Here is an 8,773-nt window from a genome sequence, read left to right as displayed (position 1 = left end):
TATCACAGTCTTCATTTAGTATGGCTATTGCAAATCTTTGTTCGCTGACAGTCTAGAAAAATTTCTTTTCAGCTTCGTAATATATTTAGTAATGTAAGTTTTACCATTGTCAAATTGGTAAAATCTCTATAAAATCTCTTTTATGTATGAGCTGTAATATTCCGGGGGATTTCAAGTTTTTTGTATAGTGATGAATCTTAATATTATTTGAACTGACAACACTAATTACCCAGAACAATTCAAAAGCATTTTAAAATTGTTGCTGTGTTGTACTGAACTTCATAGATATAGAACCAAATTACTTTTATACTATATGCATTTATAATTAATGAAAAAGAGTAGGATTTTATCAGTGGGGAATTCCACTCTTTTAGAGCATCTTGCTGACTTATGGCAATTTGTGTGTTATTTTCTCTATAACTGACACACATCATCAAGACAAGATGCATCAGATTTAATACAAGACCCAATATGCTGAATATAATATGCAGCTTCACACATATTTTTTAATTACTGTTATTTGTGTCCTAAAAGTAAAAGGAATTCTGATAAGAATGTTTTGCTGATTCCAATTAAAAACAAGAACAATATATGGTACATATCTAATTTTATATACTAGATTATCCAGTAAGTTCCTGACAGGAGAAAATGTTGAATTAATAATGTTTTGACTAGTACAGCCACTATGGAAAACAGTGTGGAGATTTCTTAAAAAACTGGAAATAGAACTGCCATATGACCCAGCAATACCACTTCTGGGCATACACACTGAGGAATCCAGATCTGAAAGAGACACGTGCACCCCAATGTTCATCGCAGCACTGTTTATAATAGCCAGGACATGGAAGCAACCTAGATGCCCATCAGCAGATGAATGGATAAGGAAGCTGTGGTACATATACACCATGGAATATTACTCAGCCGTTAAAAAGAATTCATTTGAATCAGTTCTAATGAGATGGATGAAACTGGAGCCCATTATACAGAGTGAAGTAAGTCAGAAAGATAAAGAACATTACAGTATACTAACACATATATACGGAATTTAGATAGATGGTGGCGATAACCCTATATGCAAAACAGAAAAAGAGACACAGAAATACAGAACAGACTTTTGAACTCTGGGGGAGAACGTGAGGGTGGGATGTTTTGAAAGAACAGCATGTATATTATCTATGGTGAAACGGACCACCAGCCCAGGTGGGATACATGAGTCAGGTGCTCGGGCCTGGTGCACTGGGAGGACCCTGAGGAGTCGGGTGGGGAGGGAGGTGGGAGGGGGGATCGGGATGGGGAATACATGTAACTATATGGCTGATTCATGTCAATGTATGACAAAACCCACTGAAATGTTGTAAAGTGATTGGCCTCCAACTAATAAAATAATATTAAAAAAAAAAAAAAAATAATGTTTTGATAACAACTGAATTCTCCATTTACAAGTTCATATATCTAAAAGAACCAGGACTTCCCTGGTGGCACAGTGGATAAGAATCTGCCTGCCGATGCTGGGGATACAGGTTCAGTTCCAGGTCCTCGAAGATTCCACATGCTGCAGAGCAACTAAGCCCGTGCAACACCAATACTGAGTCTGTGTTCTAGAGACTGCGAGCTGCAGCTACTGAGCCTGTACACCACAGCTACTGAAGCCTGCACACTCGGGCCTGCGAGCCACAGCTGATGAGCCCTTATGCTGCGACTACTGAAGCCTGTGCACCTAGAGTCTGTGCTCTGCAACAAGAGAAGCCATCACAATGAAAAGCCCATGCACCACAACTAGAGAGTAGCTCCCATTCTCTGCAACTAGACAAAACCAGCGTGCAGCAACAAAGATCCAACACAGTCAAAAATAAATTAATTAAATAATTTGAAATAAATAAATACAGCAGTGTGTACATGTTTTTTTTTTAAAAAAAGGAACCATATTCCAAGGACAAGATTCTGGTACCATACATTTCAAACATAATTTCTCTATGCCACCCAAACAGCTCCATTGTTGAATGTCATAGCATACGTTCATATTGCAATACAGTCACTAGTTCTACACTTTCTTTTTATGATGCCAGATGAACCAATACCTTAGGCAATAGAAACATTTTTGTGGGCAATAGGAATATTCCCAGAATATTATGCAACATTAAGCAATTCATGCATAATAACATTAGATGAAATATAAAACCCATTTATAGTAAAAAATTACCTCAAGTTAATAAAATTAATAAAGAGCATATAAAAACCCCTATAATCAATATACCTCTAATAAACAATATAGAACATATACAAAAGAAACCCCTGGGGACTTCCCTGGTGGTTCAGTGGTTAAGACTTTGCACTTACAATTCAGGGGACACAGGTTCCATGCCTCGTCAGGGAACTAGAATCCTGCATGCCACATGGTCAAAAGAAACCCCTACTGCTAATACCTGTATATGACATTCTGGGATAGTTAAAACTATGGAGATGATAAAAAGATTAGTAGTTTTCAGGGGTAGGAGTTGGAGGAAGAATAATAGCCAAAGCACAGAGGACTTTTGGGGCAGTGACAATACTCTGTATGATACAAAACAAACTATACATGTCATTGTATATTTTTCCAAACCCATAGAATGTACAACATCAAGAGTTAATCCTAATATAAACAGGGACTTTGAATGATAAGGATGTGTCAATGTAAGTTCATCAGTTGAAATAAATATATCCCTCTGGTGAGGGATGTTGATAGTGGAAGAAGTTACGCATATCTGGGGGTAGGAGGTATGTGGGAAACCTCTGTACTTTCCCCTAAATTTTGCTGTGATTCTAAAATGGCTCTAAAAAGATAGCCTTAATAACATACAGTAAATAAATATAAATAAATTTTAAAAGAAGATACACAGATGACACATAGACACTAGTGTAATGCAAGTAAAAACCACAATACGATATATCCCAGATACCTGGATACCTAAAAGTTAAGACTAACCATATCAGGTTTTGACAAAGTTGTGGAACAATTGTAACTCTAAAAACACTCAGGGTGAGAATGCAAAATGATAAAAACACTATTACCTTGAGGGAATCAAGTACATGATTTGAACATTTTTACATACATATAATTATAACTACACTTACTCATATATATATATGCAAACAGAATATTTACAAATACACTTATGCAGATATTTTAAAAATATACTTCTGTTATTGCTTTTGTTCTTCACAGAAGTTTAGAAGGCTTTTCACATAACTACACATAAACACATCCCATTCTCTTTAATCCTCATGATATTCTATAGTATGAATAAGCTATAGTTTATTTAAGCATTTCTCAATTGATAAATATTTAAGCTGTTCCTTAATTTTTCTGATACTTCTCTTCTATGTACATACTTCTGCATTTAACTTCATAAATTTTGAGAGTGTTTCTATATGACTCCTACAACCATTGATTCAGGATTTTCATTATTATTAAAAATTATCTTGAGAGAAATAGTTTTTCAGAGTTTTTCTAGATTCATCCAAGAGGTAAGATGCATGGCTATTTCACTTACAATCCAACCAGGAGAAAGGAACCACTGCGGATCTTTCAAACAGTGAATTTAATACAGGCATTTGCTAGTTAGAAGATGGGCATGCTGAGAAATCAAATAGAAGGCAAGGTAATTCAGAGATCAGAAATGGCAGGAAACCGTGCTCACCCCTATCAAGGAATGATGAAAGGAAAGGAGTTATTACCAAGCCCAGAGCCTGAGATCATACTGTAGGACCTAAAACTAAAGCTGGAACTTGGATCATATAGAAGGAGATCATGCAGGGGGAAGCAAAGTCAGGCAGGAAAAGTAGCCACTGTTAGGAATTGTAGAGGAATCAGAGAAAGAGGGTGAAATATCATATCCTCTTGCTTCCTCATGCCCTTCAATATTCCAGTTGCTCATACTTGCCCAACATGATCAGAGAGAAAAGAGCAAAGATATCTGTGAAAGACCGCTTGTTTTGATACAGAATACAGGAAGGAAATGGATTCTAGAGCAAATAGGTAATTAACCAGTGCACAGAGCAAAGCATATACTCTAGTTAATGGGTAAGTGAAGTTGCTCAGTCGTGTCCGACTTTTTGCGACCTCATGGACTGTAGCCTACCAGGCTCCTCCGTCCATGGGATTCTCCAGGCAAGAATACTGGAGTGGGTTGCCATTCCCTTCTCCAGAAGATCTTCCCAACCCAGGGATCGAACCCAGGTCTCCCGCATTGCAGGCAGACGCTTTACCATCTGAACCACCAGTGAAGCTCAGTTAATGGGTAGTTGTACCCAAACATGGGGAATAGAGAGGTCATCAAACTTTTCTGTAATTTGGTTAGTTCTCAGCTCATGTTCACAGTTCCGTATTCTTACTTATTGATTTGATTTCTGAGATTCATGATCCCAGGAAGATAGAACAATCATAAATATTCCAGTATTGGCAAGTTCTTCTAATAATTGTGCATTAATAAATGTCATTACAATGTTTAGTGTGAAAACAGAAACTGAGAAAAGCAGAAAGAGGAAAGAAGAAAAGAGAAATGGCTGCAGCATAATGTTTCAGAGAAGAATTTGTTTTCTTGGCTAGATACTTTGGGGAATTACCCTGGTCCTCAAATTCCCAAATATATTTATTCCCCGAATATATTTGCTTATATTCCCAAATATAAGCTCACAACACCTCCCAAAAACTGAATGCTTGTGAATGAGTTAGGAATGGTGTTCTCCAAGGCCTTTGGCTTAGATGAGATTCTCTTATTTGTTTGTACTTGCCAAAGCTATTTGACATATATTTTATTTTATCTGAACAATAGTTTGGACAGACAGCTCATCAGTGTTTATCCTCTGGCATTATGTTGATTAGGAACTTGCCTGAACAGTATTTTATTTTCTTGGCTCTATGCTGCATCTTGCGTACCACATAAGATTTTTTCCCCATAGTTTTATCTACCAATTCATATTATTGTTGAAAAATCTTTTCTATCTGATAGCACTTTTCACAATTTAGGATTTAAATTCTATGTGTCTTTCTGATGTTACTTTGGAAGACTGAGTTATTTCTTTGTTACATGAACAGATAACCCATTATGTAAGCATTGATGGAAGTTCAGTACATAGCCGTTGAAATAATCACCTAGTTTCATGCTTTATCCAACAAGAATTTTATGTAAATATAAGCAAGTTTCATGCTTCAGCAGACCTCTCCCGGCTCTTTAAGTATCAACAACGAGAGAAACAAAACTTTATGCGTATATATATATTATATATAAATTAAAATAACAAACAGAAAATAAAAATTTAAAAAGGAAAAAAAATGTGACCAACATTTGAAATGCTCCAGAGCAGTAAATCTCCAGTGTCTGTCGATAAAACTGTACTGGATCAGTGGTCTCATACCCACCAGGTGAATTTGTTCAAACAAAAAAACCAATACACAAATAAGTAAATAAATCTTGGGCCCCACCCAAATCACCCAGTTCAGGAGATAATCATTTATTAGAACTGTGGGGACCCAGGATTTGTATCTCAAAAAACTTTCCTCATATTTCTGACATTCAGCCAAACGAGAAATAATGTTCTTATTCTGGTTTTGATTTCTATCTCTTTATTATCTAATTAGGTTGAGCACCTTTTCATGTGCCTATTGAGCATTTATAGATCTTTTAAAATAGATATACAAATAGATGGGGAAAAAATGGAAACAGCAACAGACTTTATTTTCTTGGGCTCCAAATCACTGCAGATAGTGACTGCAGCCATGAAAATAAGGCTCTTGCTCATTGGAAGAATAGCTATGACAAACCTAGATAGCATATTAAAAAGCAGAGACATCATTTTGCTAAGAAAGGTCTGTCTTGTCAAAGTTATGGCTTTTCCAGTAGTCATGTATGGCTGTTAGAGTTGAACCATAAAGAAGGCTGAGCACCAAAGAATTGATGCTTTTGAACTGTGCTGTTGGAGAAAACTCTTGAGTGTTCGTTGGACAGCAAGATCAAATCAGTCAATATTAGAGGAAATCAATCCTGAATATTCATTGGAAGAACTGCTGCTGAAGCTCCAGTGCTTTGGCCACCCGATGTGAAGAGCTGATTCATTAGAAAAGACCCTGATGTTGGGAAAGATTGAAAGCAGAAGGAGAAGGGGACAACAAAGGATAAGATGGTTGGATGACATCATTGACTCAAGGGACATGAGTTTGAGCAAGCTCCAGGAGATGGTGAAGGACAGGGAAGCCTGGCTTGCTGCAGTCCATGGGGTTGCAAAGAGTTGGACACAACTGAGCGACTGAACAAAAACAACATCTTTTTTTGGAGAATTGTCTATTCAGAGCCTTTGCTCATTTTCAAAATTGGATTGTTTATCTTTTTGTTGTCAGGCAAACAATCCTTCCTCAAATCTTTGCATCCTAGAGGATCCTTGATCCAATCCAAAACTCCTCTGCCCTACTCTATTTTTTAAAAAACATTTCCCATGTAACCAAGTGAGAGATAAGGGGATAGAAAATATTCCCTATCAACAAAGCCTGACTTAAGATGAAAACTGCTTCTTCAAATTAGTCCTTAATTTTCCCACAGTAGTTCAATTCAGTCACTCAGTTGCGTCAGACTCTTTGTGATCCCATGGACTGCAGCACACCAGGCTTCCCTATCCATCACCAACTCCCGGAGCTTATTCAAACTCATGTCCATCGAGTTGGTGATGCCATCCAACTATCACATCCTCTGCCGTCCCCTTCTCCTCCCGCCGTCAATCTTTCTCAGCATTAGGGTCTTTTCCAATGAGTCAGTTCTTCACGTCAAGTGGTCAAAGTATTGGAGCTTCAGCTTCAGCACCAGTTCTTCCAATGAATATTCAAGACTGATTTCCTTTAGGATGGACTGCCTGGATCTCATTGCAGCCAAAGGGACTCTCAAGAGTCTTCTCCAACAACACAGTTCAAAACCATCAATTCTTCAGTGTTCAGTTTACTTAATAGTCCAACTCTCACATCCAAACATGACTACTGGAAAAACCATAGCTTTGACAAGACGGACCTTTGTTAGCAAAGTAATGTCTCTGCTTTTGAATATGCTGTCTAGGTTGGTCATACCTTTGCTTCCAAGGAGCAAGCATCTTTTTTTTTTTTTTAATCTTTGGAATTTATTACTGTAGGAGGTAATTTTTTGCAGATAATACAAGTGGAAACTATGTCTATTTTATGCACTGTCCAATTATTTCTAGGAGATTTTCATATTTTAATTTCATGACTGCAGTCACCATCTGCAGTGATTTTGGAGCCCAAGAAAATAAAGTCAGCCACTGTTTCCATTGTTTTCCCATCTATTTGCTATAAAGTGATGTGACTGGATGCCATGATCTTAGTTTTCTGAATGCTGAGTTTTAAGCCAGCTTTTTCACTCTCCTCTTTCACTTTCATGAAGAGGCTCTTTGGTTTCTCTTCACTTTTTACCATAGGGTGGTGTAATCTGCGTATCTGAGGTTATTGATATTTCTCCCAGCAGTCTTGATTCCACCTTGTGCTTGATCCAGCCTGGCATTTCGCATGATGTAAACTGCATATAAGTTAAATAAGCAGGGTGATAATATACAGCCTTGACCTACTCCTTTCCCGATTTGGAACCAGTCTGTTGTTCCATGTCCAATTCTAACTGTTGCTTCTTGACCTGCACACAGATTTCTCAGGAGGCAGGTCAGGTGGTCTGTTAGTCCCATCTCTTTCAAAATTCTCCACAGTTTGCTGTGATCCACACAGTCAAAGGCTTTGGCATAGTCAATAAAGCAGAAGTAGATGTTTTTCAGGAACTCTTTTGCTTTTTCTATGATACAATGAATGTTGGCAATTTGACCTCTGGTTCCTCTGTCTTTTCTAAATCCAGCTTGAACATCTGGAAATTCACAGTTCATGTACTGTTGAAACTTGGCTTGGTGGATTTTGAACATTACTTTGCTAGTGTGTGAGATGAGTGCAATTGTGTGGTAGTTTGTGCATTTTTTGGCATTGCCTTTCTTTGGGATTGGAATGAAAACTTGCCTTTACCAGTCCTGTGGCCACTGCTGAATTTTCCAAATTTTCTGGTATATTGAGTGCAGCACTTTCACAACATCATCTTTTAGGATTTGAAATAGCTCAACTGGAATTCCATCACCTCCACTTGCTTTGTTCGTAGTGATGCTGCCTAAGGCCCACTTGACTTCGCATTCAAGATGTCTGGCTCTAGGTGAGTGATCACACCATCGTGGTTTTCTGGGTCATGAAGATCTTTTTGTACAGTTCTTGTGTTTATTCTTGCCACCTCTTCTTAATATCTTCTACTTCTGTTAGGTCCATACCATTTCTGTCCTTTATTGAGCCCATATTTGCATGAATTGCTCCCTTGCTCTTATTCTACTGTTTTCCTCTATTTCTTTGCACCAATCACTAAGGAAGGCTTTCCTATCTCTCCTTGCTACTCTTTGGAACTCTGGATACTAATGGGTATATCTTTCCTTTTCTCCTTTGCCTTTCATGTCTCTTCTTTTCTCAGCTATTTGTAAGGCCTCCTCAGACAACTACTTTGCCTTTTTGTATTTTTTTTTCCCCTTGGGGATGGTCATGATGACTGCCTCCTGTACAATGTCATGAACCTCCATCCATAGTTCTTCAGCCACTCTGTCTATAAGATCTAATCTCTTGAATCTATTTGTCATTTCCACTGTATAGTCATAAGGGATTTTATTTAAGTCATACCTGAATTGTCTAGTGGTTTTTCCTACTTTCTTCAATTTAAGTCTGATT

This window comes from Muntiacus reevesi, chromosome X (assembly GCF_963930625.1).
Source record: "Muntiacus reevesi chromosome X, mMunRee1.1, whole genome shotgun sequence".
Classification (NCBI taxonomy): domain Eukaryota; kingdom Metazoa; phylum Chordata; class Mammalia; order Artiodactyla; family Cervidae; genus Muntiacus; species Muntiacus reevesi.
This window is presented reverse-complemented; position numbering follows the sequence as displayed.